Source organism: Arachis ipaensis, chromosome B7 (genome assembly GCF_059453495.1).
Source record: "Arachis ipaensis isolate K30076 ecotype BB chromosome B7, ASM5945349v1, whole genome shotgun sequence".
NCBI classification, from domain to species: domain Eukaryota; kingdom Viridiplantae; phylum Streptophyta; class Magnoliopsida; order Fabales; family Fabaceae; genus Arachis; species Arachis ipaensis.
Window position 1 is genome coordinate 18942174 of NC_142442.1, and position 16140 is coordinate 18958313.

A 16140-nucleotide genomic window follows, 5' to 3' on the forward strand; every position below is an offset into this window, starting at 1 on the left:
GGGCTTTGTTTATTTCATTAATCCATCAGCCTTGTTTTATTTTCCATTCCATTTGGGCTATAATTCAAATTTTGGCCTTCAACGTTTTATAAATAATTAGTAATATATCATTATTAACACTCAACACTAATTATTTATTTTACCCAAAAATAATGTTTGTCATCACTAATTAATTTAGTTAATTTCTTAACTCAATATTTTTCCTTTTCTTCATTCCCAAGTTACCTTATTTTCCTAACTTCAACTAGCTACTGGACTTAGTACTATACCCTATGTCTAAAAGGATGAAAATGGAGGTTTAGAAGTCAAAAATTTGGTTTAAAACACAAAAAGCCAGTTTTGTAGGAAACAGGGGCCACGCGTGCGCATGGGCCATCGTACGTGTGGGTCATGCTTACGCGTGGTCATGCTTACGCGTAGTCATGCATGTTGGCTCACCACGCACACGCATGGGCTACTCGCGCATGCGCAGTTTAAAATGCCACGCCACGCGTGCGCGTGGGCCACGCGTACGTGTGGATGTGCATTTTTCCAAAAAAATAACAGATTGCCCAAAAAGCTGCAAAACCATAATATAGTCACCTGCATAACACATTTCACACCAAACTTCTGTCGTTGATGAGCGGATAATTTATACGCTTTTTGGCATTATTTTTACATAGTTTTCAGTATGATTTAGTTAGTTTTTAATATATTTTTATTAGTTTTTAAATAAAAATTCACATTTCTGGACTTTACTATGAGTTTGTGTGTTTTTCTATGATTTCAGGTATTTTCTGGCTGAAATTGAGGGACTTGAGCGAAAATCATATTCAGAGGTTGAAGAAGGACTACAGATGCTATTGGATTCTGACCTCCCTGTACTCAAAGTGGATTTTCTAGAGCTACAAAACTTCAAATGGCGCACTCTCAATTGCGTTGGAAAGTAGACATCCAGGGCTTTCCAGCAATATATAATAGTCCATACTTTGCCCAAGTTTAGATGATGAAACTGGCATTCAATGCCAGTTCCATGTTGCATTCTGGAGTTAAACGCTAGAAACAGGTTGCAAAGTGGAGTTAAACGCCAGAAACAGGTTACAAACTGGCGTTCAACTCCAAGAGAAGCCTCTACACATGTAAAGCTCAATGCTCAACCCAAGCACACACCAAGTGGGCCCCAAAAGTGGATTTCTGCATCATTTACTCATTTCTGTAAATCCTAGTAACTAGTCTGATATAAATAGGACCTTTTACTATTGTATTAGACATCTTTGATCAGTTTTATGCTATCTTAGACCTTTATGGGGGCTGGCCACTCGGCCATGCCTGGACCTTGTTCTTATGTATTTTCAACGGTAGAGTTTCTACACACCATAGATTAAGGTGTGGAGCTCTACTGTTCCTCATGAATTAATACAAAGTACTATCGTTTTTCTATTCAATTCAAGCTTATTCCGATTCTAAGATATTCATTCGCACTTCAATATGAATGTGATGATCGTGACAGTCATCATCATTCCCAACCTATGAACGCGTGCCTGACAACCACTTCCGTTCTACCTTAGATTGAATGAATATCTCTGGGATTCCTTAATCAGAGTCTTTGTGGTATAAGTTAGAATCCATGGACGGCCATTCTTGAGATCCGGAAAGTCTAAACCTTGCCTGTGGTATTCCGAGTAGGATCTGGGAAGGGATGGCTGCGACGAGCTTCAAACTCGCGAGTGCTGGGCGTAGTGACAGACGCAAAAGGATCAATGGATCCTATTCCAGTATGATCGAGAACCAACAGATGATTAGCCATGCAGTGACAACGCATTGGACCATTTTCACTGAGAGGACAGGATGTAGCCATTGACAACGGTGACGCCTAACATACAGCTTGCCATAGAAAGGAGTATGAATGATTGGATGAAGACAATAGGAAAGCAGAGGTTCAGGAGGAACAAGCATCTTCATACGCTTATCTGAAACTCTCATCAATGAATTACATAAGTATCTCTATCTTTAATTTACGTTTTATTTATATTTTCAATTATCAAATATCCATAACCATATGAATCTGCCTGACTGAGATTTGCAAGATGACCATAGCTTGCTTCAAGCCGACAATCTCTGTGGGATCGACCCTTACTCACGTAAGGTTTATTACTTGGACGACCCAGTGCACTTGCTGGTTATTTGTGCGAAGTTGTGACAAAGAACTAAGATTATGAACGTGCGTATTAAGTTTTTAGCGCCGTTACCAAGGAGTGAACCGTCACGATTTCTGCGCACCAAGTTTTTGGCACCATTGCCGGGGATTGTTCGAGTTTGGACAACTAACGGTTCATCTTGTTGCTCGGATTAGGTAATTTTATTTTATTTTTAAGCTTTTTTATTTCTTATTTTCGAAATAAAAAAATTTTCTTTTTCGTTTTTCCCAAAATAATTTTCGAAAAAAAACAAAAAAATCTTATAAAATCATAAAAACCAAAAAAATTAATTTGATGTTTCTTGCTTGAATCTTGTGTCAGTTTTTAAGTTTGGTGTCAATTGCATGTTTATCTCTTTCTTGCATTTTTCAAAAATCCATGCATTGTATTCTTCATGATCTTCAAGTTGTTCTTGGTAAGTCTTCTTGTTTAATCTTTAAAATTTCTTGTTTTGTGTCTTTTCTTGTTTTCCATATGCATTTTCAATTTGTTAGTGTCTAAAGTTTGAAAATTTCTAAATTTGGTGTCTTACATGTTTTTCTTTTCTTCAAAATTTTCAAAAATAAGTCCTTGGTGTTCATCTTGACATTCAAAGTGTTCTTGGTGTTCATCTTGACATTCATAGTGTTGTTGCATGCATCATGTGTTTTGATCTAAAATTTTCATGCATTGTGTCTTTTTTTGTGTTTTTCTCTCTCATCATTAAAAATTCAAAAATTAAAAAAAATATCTTTCCCTTTTTCTCTCATAAATTTTCGAAAATTTGAGTTGACTTTTTTAAAACTTTTTAAAATTTAGTTGTTTCTTATGAGTCAAATCAAATTTTCAATTTAAAAATTCTATCTTTTTCAAATCTTTTTCATTTTTCTTTTATGATTTTCGAAAATTTCAAATTGATTTTCAAAATCTTTTTCTTATTTTTATTTCATATTTTCGAAATTAATGCTAACAATTAATGTGATTGATTCAAAATTTTTAAGTTTGTTACTTGCCTAGTAAGAAAGGTGCAATCTTTAAACTCTAGAATAATACCTTTTTAGTTTCTTGTTAGTCAAGTAATCAACTTTGATTTCAAAAATCAAATCTTTTTAAATTTCTTTTTCAAATCTTTTTCAAAATAAATGTCAATCACATCTCTTTCAAAATCAATTTCAAAATCTTTTCCAACTTCTTTTCTAACTTCTTATTTTTTCAAAAATTGATTTTCAAATCTTTTTCAATTAACTACTTGACTTTTTGTTTGATTTTAAAAGTTTACTATTTCAATCATATCTTTTTCAAAACTACCTAACTAATTCTATCTCTAATTTTCGAAAATCCCTTCCCTCTTTTTCAAAATTCCTTTTTAAATTAACTAATTGTCTTAAATTTAATTTAATTTGATTCAATTTTCCTTTCTTAATTTTTGAACTTTAATTTTTATTTTTTTTAAATTCAATTTAAAAACAAAAATACTTTTATTTTAATTTATTTAATTTTCGAATTTCTCTTCTCCTCATCTCTTTCTAATTATTTATTCATCTACTAACACCTCTCTTTCACCCAAGAATTCGAACTCATTCCTCTCCCTTGTGTTTGGATTCTTATCTTTTCCTTCCTCCATTATTCTCTTCTTATACTTACATAAGGAATCTCTATACTGTGACATAGAGGATTCCTCTTCTTTTCTGTTTTCTTCTTTTTCATATGAGCAGGAACAAGGATAAGAACATTCTTGTTGAAGCTGACCCTGAACCTGAAAGGACTCTGAAGAGGAAGCTAAGGGAAGCTAAAGCACAACTCTCTGGAGAAAATCTGACAGAAATTTTCGAAAAAGAAGGAGACATGGCCAAAAATAATAACAATGCAAGGAAGATGCTTGGTGACTTTACTGCACCAAATTCCAATTTACATGGAAGAAACATCTCAATCCCTTCCATTGGAGCAAACAATTTTGAGCTTAAACCTCAATTAGTTTCTCTGATGCAACAAAATTGCAAGTTTCATGGACTTTCATCCGAAGATCCTTTTCAGTTCTTAACTGAATTCTTGCAGATCTGTGATACTGTTAAGACCAATGGGGTTGATTCCGAGGTCTACAGGCTTATGCTTTTCCCATTTGCTGTAAGAGACAGAGCTAGAATATGGTTGGACTCTCAACCTAAAGACAGCATGAACTCTTGGGATAAGCTGGTCACGGCTTTCTTAGCCAAGTTCTTTCCTCCTCAAAAGCTTAGCAAGCTTAGAGTGGATGTTCAAACTTTCAGACAGAAGGAAGGTGAATCCCTCTATGAAGCTTGGGAGAGATACAAGGAACTGACCAAAAAGTATCCTTCTGACATGCTTTTAGAGTGGACCATCCTGGATATATTCTATAATGGTCTGTCTGAATTATCAAAGATGTCATTGGACCATTCTGCAGGTGGATCCATTCACCTAAAGAAAACGCCTGCAGAAGCTCAAGAACTCATTGACATGGTTGCAAATAACCAGTTCATGTACACTTCTGAAAGGAATCATGTGAGTAATGGGACGCCTCAGAGGAAGGGAGTTCTTGAAATTGATACTCTGAATGCCATATTGGCTCAAAATAAAATATTGACTCAGCAAGTCAATATGATCTCTCAGAGTCTGAATGGATTGAAGGAATCATCCAACAGTACTAAAGAGGCATCTTCTGAAGAAGAAGCTTATGATCCTGAGAACCCTACAATAGCAGAGGTGAATTACATGGGTGAATCCTATGGAAACACCTATAATCCCTCATGGAGAAATCATCCAAATTTCTCATGGAAGGATCAACAAAAGCCTCAACAAGGCTTTAATAATGGTGGAAGAAACAGGTTTAGCAATAGCAAGCCTTTTCCATAATCCACTCAGCAACAGACAGAGAATTCTGAGCAGAATCCATCTAGCTTAGCAAAGATAGTCTCTGATCTATCTAAGGCCACTGTAAGTTTCATGAATGAAACAAGGTCCTCCATTAGAAATTTGGAGGCACAAGTGGGCCAGCTGAGTAAAAGAGTCACTGAAACTCCTCCTAGTACTCTCCCAAGCAATACAGAAGAAAATCCAAAGAGAGAGTGCAATGCCATTGATTTAACCATCATGGCCGAACCTATAAGGGAGGAGGAGGACGTGAATCCTAGTAAGGAAGACCTCCTGGGACGTCCAGTGACCAATAAGGAGTTTCCCTTCGAGGAACCAAAGGAATCTGAGGCTCAATTAGAGACCATAGAGATTCCATTGAACCTCCTTCTGCCCTTCATGAGCTCTGATGAGTATTCGTCCTCTGAAGAGGATGAAGAAATTACTGAAGAGCAAGTTACTAAGTACCTTGGTGCAATCATGCAGCTAAATGCCAAATTATTTGGTAATGAGACTTGGGAAGATGAACCTCCCTTGCTCACCAATGAACTGAATGCATTGGATAGGTAGAAATTACCTCAAAAGAAATAGGATCCTGGCAAATTCTTAATACCTTGTACCATAGGCACCATGACCTTTGAGAAGGCTCTGTGTGACCTGGGGTCAGGAATAAACTTAATGCCACTCTCTGTAATGGAGAAACTTGGGATCTTTGAGGTGTAAGCTGCCAGAATCTCATTAGAGATGGCAGACAACTCAAGAAAACAGGCTTATGGACAAGTAGAGGACGTGTTAGTAAAGGTTGAAGGCCTTTACATCCCTGCTGATTTCATAATCCTAGACACTGGGAAGGAAGAGGATGAATCCATCATCCTTGAAAGACCCTTCCTAGCCACAGCAAGAGCTGTGATTGATGTGGACAGAGGAGAATTGGTCCTTCAACTGAATGAGGACAACCTTGTATTTAAGACTCAAGGATCTCCTTCTGTAACCATGGAGAGGAAGCATGAAAAGCTTCTCTCACTGCAGAGTCAACCAAAGCCCCCACAATCAAACTCTAAGTTTGGTGTTGAACCCCCACAGTCAAACTCTAAGTTTGGTGTTGGGAGGTTCCAACAATGCTCTGAACATCTGTAAGGCTCCAAGAGAGCTCACTGTCAAGCTATTGACATTAAAGAAGCGCTTATTGGGAGGCAACCCAATGTTATTTAATTATATCTATTTTATTTTCCTTTTGTTATTTCGTGTTTTAGTAGGTTGATGATCATGTGGAGTCACAAAAACTACTGAAAAATCAAAAACAGAATGAAAAACAGCATTGAAAATAGCACACCCTAGAGGAGAGCAGTCTGGTGTTTAAACGCCAGAAACAAGCATCTGCCTGGCGTTAAACGCCAGAAAAAGGCTACATTTGGGCGTTTAACGCTAGAAACAAGCAGCAATCTGGCATTAAACGCCAGGATTGCACAGCAAGGGCGTTTTACACGCCTAATTGGAGCAGGGATGTTAAGTCCTTGACCCCACTTGATCTGTGGACCCTACAGGATCCCCTCAGGATCTGTGGACCCCACAGGATCCCCACATCTTCTTCTCTCCTCTTCACACCTTTTCATAACTCTCTTCCCCAAATACCATTCACCAATCACCTCAATCACTCTTTCCCATCACCTCTTCACCACTCACATCCATCCTCTCTTCCCCATAAACCCCACCTACCTCCAAAATTCAAACTCTTTTCCCTCCCAACCCAACCCTAATGGCCGAACCCTAAATCCCATCCCACCCCTATATAAACCCCTCTTTCCTTCTTCATTTTCACACAACACAACCCTCTCTTCTTACCCTTGGCCGAATACACCTTCTCCCTCTATCTCCTCCTCCTTTTTCTTCTTCTCCTTCTTTCTTTCTTCTTTTGCTTGGGGACAAGCAAACATTTTAAGTTTGGTGTGGTAAAAGTAGAGCTTTTTGTTTTTCCATAACCATTTATGGCACCTAAGGCCAGAGAAACCTCTAGAAAGAGGAAAGGGAAGGCAATTGCTTCCACCTCTGAGTCATGGGAGATGGAGAGATTCATCTCAAAGGTCCATCAAGACCACTTCTATAAAGTTGTGGCTAAGATGAAAGTGATCCCTGAGGTTCCTTTCAAGCTCAAAAAGAATGAGTATCCGGAGATCCGACATGAGATCCGAAGAAGAGGTTAGGAAGTTCTCACCAACCCCATTCAACAAGTCGGGATCTTAATGGTCCAAGAGTTCTATGCAAACGCATGGATCACTAGGAACCATGATCAAAGTGTGAACCCGAATCCAAAGCATTGGCTCACCATGGTTCGGGGGAAATACTTAGACTTTAGTCCGGAAAATGTAAGGATGGCGTTCAACTTGCCAATGATGGAAGAGAACGCACGCCCCTACACAAGAAGGGTCAACTTTGATCAAAGGTTGGACCAAGTCCTCATAGACATATGTGAGGAAGGAGCTCAATGAAAAATTGACTCAAGAGGCAAGCCGGTTCAATTAAGAAGGCATGACCTCAAACCAGTGGCTAGGGGATGGCTAGAGTTCGTTCAACGCTCAATCATTCCTACTAGTAACCGGTCTGAAGTTACTATAGACCGGGCCATCATGATCCATAGTATCATGATTGGAGAGGAGGTGGAAGTTCATGAGATTATACCTCAAGAACTTTATAAGGTGGCTGACAAGTCCTCGACTTGGGCAAGGTTAGCCTTTCCTCACCTCATATGCCACCTCTGCAATTCGGCTGGGATTGACATAGAGGGAGACATCCTCATTGAAGAGGATAAGCCCATCACTAAGAAAAGGATGGAGCAAACAAGAGATCATGGACCTCAACAAGAGCATGAGAAAATTCCTCATCATGAAATCCCTGAGATGCCTCAGGGGATGCACTTTCCTCCACAAAACTATTGGGAACAAATCAACACTTCCCTAGGAGAATTAAGCTCCAACATGGGACAACTAAGGATGGAGCACCAAGAGCACTCCATCATCCTCCATGAAATTAGAGAAGATCAAAGAGCTATGAGGGAGGAGCAACAAAGACAAAGAAGAGACATAGAGGAGCTCAAGAGCACCATTGGTTCTTCAAGAAGAGGAAGACGTCACCCTCACTAAGGTGGACCCATTCCTTAATCTCCTTGTTCTTATTTTCCTGTTTTTCGTTTACTATGCTTTATGTTTTATTTATGTTTGTGTCTTTACTATATGATCATTAGTGTTTAAGTGTCTATGTCTTAAAGCTATGAATGTCCTATGAATCCATCACCTCTCTTAAATGAAAACTGTTCTAAAAACAAAAGAACAAGAAGTACAGGGTTTCGAATTCATCCTTGAAACTAGTTTAATTATTTTGATGTGGTGACAATACTTTTTGTTTTCTGAATGAATGCTTGAACAGTGCATATGTCTTTCGATATTGTGGTTTATGAATGTTAAATATGTTTGTTGGCTCTTGAAAGAATGATGAAAAAGGAGACATGTTATTTGATAATCTGAAAAATCATAAAATTGATTCTTGAAGCAAGAAAAAGCAGTGAAGAACAAAGCTTGCAGGAAAAAAAAAGAAGAAGAAGAAAAAAATGGCAAAAAAAAAAAAAGAGAGAGAAAGAAAAAAGAAAAAGCAAGTAGAAAAAGCCAAAAGCTCTTTAAACCAAAAGGCAAGAGCAAAAAGCCAATAGCCCTTAAAACCAAAAGGCAAGGGTAATAAAAAGGATCCAAAACTTTGAGCATCAGTGGATAGGAGGGCCTAAAGGAATAAAATCCTGGCCTAAGCGGCTAAACCAAGCTGTCCCTAACCATGTGCTTGTGGCGTGTAGGTGTCAAGTGAAAACTTGAGACTGAGCGGTTAAAGTCAAGGTCCAAAGCAAAAAAAAAGAGTGTGCTTAAGAACCCTGGACACCTCTAATTGGGGACTTTAGCAAAGCTGAGTCACAATCTGAAAAGGTTCACCCAGTTATGTGTCTGTGGCATTTATGTATCCGGTGGTAATACTGGAAAATAAAGTGCTTAGGGCCACGGCCAAGACTCATAAAGTAGCTGTGTTCAAGAATCAACATACTGAACTAGGAGAATCAATAACACTATCTGAATTCTAAGTTCCTATAGATGCCAATCATTCTGAACTTCAATGGATAAAGTGAGATGCCAAAACTATTCAAGAGGCAAAAAGCTACAAGTCCCGCTCATCTGATTAGAGCTAAGTTTCATTGATATTTTGGAATTTATAGTATATTCTCTTCTTTTTATCCTCTTGGATTTTCAGTTGCTTGGGGACAAGCAACAATTTAAGTTTGGTGTTGTAATGAGCGGATAATTTATACGCTTTTTGGCATTATTTTTACAGAGTTTTCAGTATGATTTAGTTAGTTTTTAATATATTTTTATTAGTTTTTAAATAAAAATTCATATTTCTGGACTTTACTATGAGTTTGTGTGTTTTTCTATGATTTCAGGTATTTTCTGGCTGAAATTGAGGAACTTGAGCAAAAATCAGATTCAGAGGTTGAAGAAGGACTGCAGATGCTGTTGGATTCTGACCTCCCTGCACTCAAAATAGATTTTCTGGAGCTACTGAACTCCAAATGGCACACTCTCAATTGCGTTGGAAAGTAGACATCCAGGTATTTCCAGCAATATATAATAGTCCATACTTTTCCCGAGTTTAGACGACGCAAACTGGCGTTCAACGCCAGTTCCATGTTGCATTCTGGAGTTAAACGCCAGAAACAGGTTGCAAAGTGGAGTTAAACGCCAGAAACAGGTTACAAACTGGCGTTCAACTCCAAGAGAAGCCTCTACACATGTAAAGCTCAATGCTCAGCCCAAGCACACACCAAGTGGGCCCCAAAAGTGGATTTCTGCATCATTTACTCATTTCTGTAAACCCTAGTAACTAGTCTGATATAAATAGGACCTTTTACTATTGTATTAGACATCTTTGATCAGTTTTATGCTATCTTAGACCTTTATGGGGGCTGGCCACTCGGCCATGCCTGGACCTTGTTCTTATGTATTTTCAACGGTAGAGTTTCTACACACCATAGATTAAGGTGTGGAGATCTACTGTTCCTCATGAATTAATACAAAGTACTATCGTTTTTCTATTCAATTCAAGCTTATTCCGATTCTAAGATATTCATTCGCACTTCAATATGAATGTGATGATCGTGACAGTCATCATCATTCCCAACCTATGAACGCGTGCCTGACAACCACTTCCGTTCTACCTTAGATTGAATGAATATCTCTGGGATTCCTTAATCAGAGTCTTCGTGGTATAAGTTAGAATCCATGGACGGCCATTCTTGAGATCCGAAAAGTCTAAACCTTGTCTGTGGTATTCCGAGTAGGATCTGGGAAGGGATGGCTGCGATGAGCTTCAAACTCGCGAGTGCTGGGCGTAGTCACAGACGCAAAAGGATCAATGGATCCTATTCCAGTATGATCGAGAACCGACAGATGATTAGCCATGCAGTGACAGCGCATTGGACCATTTTCACTGAGAGGACAGGATGTAGCCATTGACAACGGTGACGCCTAACATACAGCTTGCCATAGAAAGGAGTATGAATGATTGGATGAAGACAATAGGAAAGCAGAGGTTCAGGAGGAACAAGCATCTTCATACGCTTATCTGAAACTCTCACCAATGAATTACATAAGTATCTCTATCTTTAATTTACATTTTATTTATATTTTAATTATCAAATATCCATAACCATATGAATCTGCCTGACTGAGATTTGCAAGATGACCATAGCTTGCTTCAAGCCGACAATCTCTGTGGGATCGACCCTTACTCACGTAAGGTTTATTACTTGGACGACCCAGTGCACTTGCTGGTTAGTTGTGCGAAGTTGTGACAAAGAACTAAGATTGTGAACGTGCGTATTATGTTTTTAGCGCCGTTCACAAAATTTATATCGTTCAAAAGCTTGTAAAACCATCTTTTATTTGAAACAAACCGCATTTCCATCCAAAATTTGAGGAGCAAGTTATGGACTGCCAAAGTTCATCAAAAATCATTTTTAACTAAATTATACCAAATCCCATTTTTACCAAAATCACATTTTTCTTTCAAAACTCATTCTCATTCAGCTCAACATACCACAATCACCAATACCACTTACCCTTCACCATAACTCCACAATTCTTGCAACCTTAGCTTAACAACTTCACATTTCACCCAATTTTACAAGTTTTAGTAACAAACCAACATACTAATCCATATACACATATTGCCATTATCCTAAAGTTCTTCAACCAACATCACAACATTAATCAATATAACAATACCAACAAATCCAAATAAACACCACTCAATCTCAACCATATCACTATATTGCCATAAACATAAATCCTTCATCCTTCATCATTATACTAGCATATATATACATTTACATTCAATCCATATTATTAGTTACTCAACACAAGCCCACATCAACTTATCCATCAATATCATAAAGACTAATCGTTTAACACATTTAAATCATTTCAACTTATCCTATAGTTCCCTAGCCTAAGTTTTCACAAAACTTTATATATTAAATGCGCGAAACCTAAACCATACCTTGGCCGTTCACCACGTTTAGTCCAAGGCAGCCACACTAGTCACATACACAGCCCCTCAAGCTTGAGAAATCAACCAAAATTCCTAGCACCAATCATTCACCAGGTCTCCAAATGCCCACATCTCAATTCCAATGCATAAATATATACTTAATTCACACCTAATACACATGTATACTTCAAATTCAGATTTCACATAATAAAATCAAGAGTTGACTAAGGTTTAGGTGATCCTTACCGCACCCACACGCATAGCAACTCAAACCCGATGAGTTTTGCAAGCTAGATCGAACCTAGAACACCAAATTTGGCACAATCTCATTATAAAGCTCAATTTCAAGAATCAAAAAGGGGGTAGAAAATCTGAGATGGCATTGAGGCTTACCGGTAAAATTGATCCGACAGAAATGTAGAGCTCGACGCGCTGGACGTGTGGCCGCGAACAGTGCGACGATCGGAGCTCAAACGAGAGAAGTTATGGTGAATTGAAATGATGGTGAGGGTTTGGGAAGCTCTCCTCTCCCCCCCAAATCTGTTCAGCGTTCTTGTTGCTGAATGGGGAAGGAGAAGCCCCTGCTCATATTAAGTTATGGGTCCGGTTGGATCCACGGGCCCAGTTGTGGATCCGGTTTGACTCATTCGGTCTAATTTTGGGCCAAATTTTTCGAAATTGGTATCAAAATTCTCATTTTGAAGAGCTCTATCATATTTTGATATTAATTTTGTATTTTTAATTTTTCTAATTAAAATTCAGTTTATTAACTAATTATTTACTGATTTTAGCAGGGTTTACATGTTATCAAGTCACTTCTCTATAAAAAGCTTAAACTTTTTGAATTTATTATTTTTTTATTTAATTTATATATATTTTTTAAGATAATAAGAATCAAACTCTAGATTTTTTTATATAGAGAAGTTTTGATGCTATATTATGATATCACTTTTTTTAAAAATTTAAATTGATAAAAAGATGTATATAAATAGTTATATTTCTAATAAAAATGATCACGAATTTAATTTTAAAAAATTTTGAAAATTTTTAAATTCATAAATAATAAAAAAATGTTTAAAAATTTTAAGTATATCTCTTTATTTCCTCTAATTATATTAAATTCATACAAAAAATCAACCACAATTAATTACTTCAATAAAATAATTAAACAATACATATATTTATAAACAAATATATACTAACTTATTTAGTAATTAATTTTTTTATATATTTTTTCTTCTTTTCTTTTCCTTCTTCCAAAATATTTTTTCTGTTTCTCTTATAACTCACAAATGTATCTTAAAATCAATATTTCACCGAAAAGAGAATTTTAAATAACATTTGTGAAGTATAAACTTTTTTTAAACTAATATGTGTTCTCAACGTATTCATTGGATAAAAAATTAATAAAATTTAAACCTAGTCTGATTTCGTTAGGCTCGGCTTATTTTAAATGAATTTAATTTGGTTACACGGTTAATGTAAAATTATTTTACATATATATCCAATTATTTTACATATATATCCAATTACGTAATGTTATATTAATAAAAAAAATTATTTTTATATTAATCGCATAAATAATTATTTAAAAAAACGGTTATAATTAATTAATTACACAACATTATATCATAATTAAACTCATTTAAAATCTGTTAAAAAGGTGGGACTTACAACATGGGGTTGGAGTAGCACACTTAGAAGGCAAATGAAATGTCGCTTAGTGCGTATATATATATATATAATTCCAATTCTTATCCCTTCATTCCTTCTTTTGGTCTATCTACATTCCAGGAAATTCAGACACTCTATGGACGGAGTAAAAAGTGGAGTCTTGGTCAGAGTAGGCCGTGCCACGAGACACGACCATAAAAGTAATGAAAAAGAAAAAATTATGTAGTTGGACCATCCGCTCTATCCGTTCGAGTCCCGGGATGGGACCCAATAGTGACTGTAAAAGTCCATGTCTGCAGGAAGGCAAATCATATTCTTTCTTAGTTGCTGAAGAGCGGGTTGAAGCCACTAGCTAAGGCCCACCTATGTTCACTCCTGGGAACAAGAAAAGTATATATATATATATATATATACTACAAAAATTGAACACTGTTAGATTGTTGAAGATTAGTGACAGATTTATTGGCAAATTTACTAGCAAATTTGGCAATAAATTTATTGGGTGAAAAGTTATCGTCAGATTCAATTTTCTGACAATAAATTTGACAGAAATAATTGGAGGGAAAAAAGAAAAAATTGGCACGACTATTACCATCGAATTTAGGGGCGAAAAAATTCGATGGTAAGATAATTAAATGAAACAAACCGTTTTGGTTACAGGCTATGTATTATTGGCGGTAAAATTAACCCTAAATTTGAATTTGTGAGTACCTCCCCTTCATTTGTGCAACATCGCAACCTCGCTTCTCTCTCCTTTTTCTTTGTCTTTCGCCGTCAGCCCCATTCGTCACCATTTGCCACCGCCACTGCCACCCTCACTCACTCTCATTGTTGGCCACTATCACTCAGTCACTGTCGCCACTTCAACGTTGTCACATCCTGTACCGCCCTCGTTCAATAGTATTGGTGCTTCCTGTTCCACACTTGTTATCACCGTTTTCTCTGATTAGTTTCTTTTGTTTTTTTTTTAACATTTGGAGGTTTAGGGTTTTTTTAGTTGTTTAAAATTTTTTTGAAATTGTTAATCTTCTGAGTTTATATATTTGTTTGTTTATTTTTTAATTTAATTTAATTTTGTGTGTGTATTGTAAAAATTCACGATAAAAATAAATAAAGGTTCAGTTTTTGTAATTGTTTGTGGGAATAAAAAAAAACAGCTTTATGAAAATAAATAAAAGTTAAGTTAACTATTTTATTTTCTGTGCTTGTTTATATATTTTTTTTCTATTTTTTTTTCAGTTTTGTAAAATTTATTTCTATTTTGAACTTGAGACAAAATGTCTTGTCTTTTTTTGGATAGAAATGTTTTGAGGGATTGGAATTTGTATCTTGTGTATTGTAAGAGAAATTGAGTGAGACTTGAAATATTTCACTTATTTGAGTATTTCTATGGTTGTATTGAGTGTGTTGGCATTGCAGATAAGTCTGCGTATGAGTTGCGTGCTCACTCGATAATGATCATTAGTTAACATACTCTGAGTGATATCTTTATTAAACCAAAATACAGTTCTAATAAATGAATAATATGGTAACTTTGGTGGTTGGTATAATTCAAATTGTGTATGTTAACTATAAGATTAAGGAAAATAAATATAATTCATGTGCTTTATTGACGATGGCATATTGTTGAGTAAAATACAATTTTGTCATTAAAAAAGTTAATTATTTGATCTATTACTTATTCTACTTTTGAAGTTTCAGTTTTTGCTATCTAGTGCTTATTGTGCATTTGATTAATAAGGCAGAATTTTCAACTTTGAAACAACTTATATGGGACTTTAATGATCGTAAAAAATTAGAAGGGGAATAAATTTAGAAGTAGCTATATTTAAGGGAACTTATATGCCTGCGATTTGTTTCATTCTCATTGCGACTTTTGTATTTTATATTTTAGGATAAAATTAAAGTGAGATTCTGTTAGTGGCTGAAGAAAAATTTTCAGAACCTAAAAAAGTGGAGGTACGTTTTAACATTAATAGTATATATATATATATATATATATATATATATATATATATGGAGCAATGCTAGGGAACCAAAAGGTATTAGCCAAAAATCAGCCAAATACTTTTGGGTGAATTCAAAATCTCTACGAATTAATATATATGGATGTTTCTTTTGCTAAGTATCAGAATGTTTCTTTTTCATACTAAATGGATGTTCTTTTATATATTTTTCGGATTTTTTTGTATTGCAAATATGAATGTCTCTATTTTTTTAAAAATTTCATATTTTTTTAAAATTTTATAGATATTTAATTATTTTTCCTAAAATATAATTAGATGTTTCTTTTGTTAAGTATTAGGATATTTTTTTTTTTCATATTAAATGAATGTTTTTTTTATAATCCCTCTCATGGCTATACTGATGAGAAGCATGGGACTTGAATCCGGAACTGAAGCCTATCAACGCCGTGTCTATGGGGAGTGCGAGGGGAGTTTGTGATAGCGCCATGAATGTGAATGCAACCGGGGAGGGTATTAGTGCAATACATAGCCAACCAGTCCTTGCAAAGTATAATTTGCTACCAATATAGTCGTGTAGAGCCGAAAGCAAGCGACCGAAGAAGGAAAAGGAGGCATACACCATCACAAGTGTAGAAATGTCACAACTCGTGCCTGGCTCCGCAATCTGTCCTAGGTTATTGCTGTACACAAGCCCAATAGTTCTTCCGCAAATGTAGGTAACATAGTAGAGCCAGAAATCCAGTCTTCCAAGAACGGCGCCGCCACACTGCTCTTCTTCCAGCATCCTTTTGCAGCTAATTGAGGAGGTGGTTGAGGAGGGAAGAAGAGAAGGTTTTATCGGTGACGAAGTCGAAGGTGGACTTCGTGTTGAAGCAGTTGTATTGGATGCGCTT

General features: G+C 36.2%; 1 non-coding gene across 1 annotated transcript; it reads right to left on the bottom strand.

Annotated features, from left to right (window-relative positions):
• Positions 1-4394: 4394 nt before the first annotated feature.
• Positions 4395-4502, bottom strand: LOC148550499 (small nucleolar RNA R71). Its single transcript, XR_015892702.1, has one exon. It is a non-coding gene; the product is annotated as a small nucleolar RNA R71 (small nucleolar RNA).
• Positions 4503-16140: the final 11638 nt, after the last annotated feature.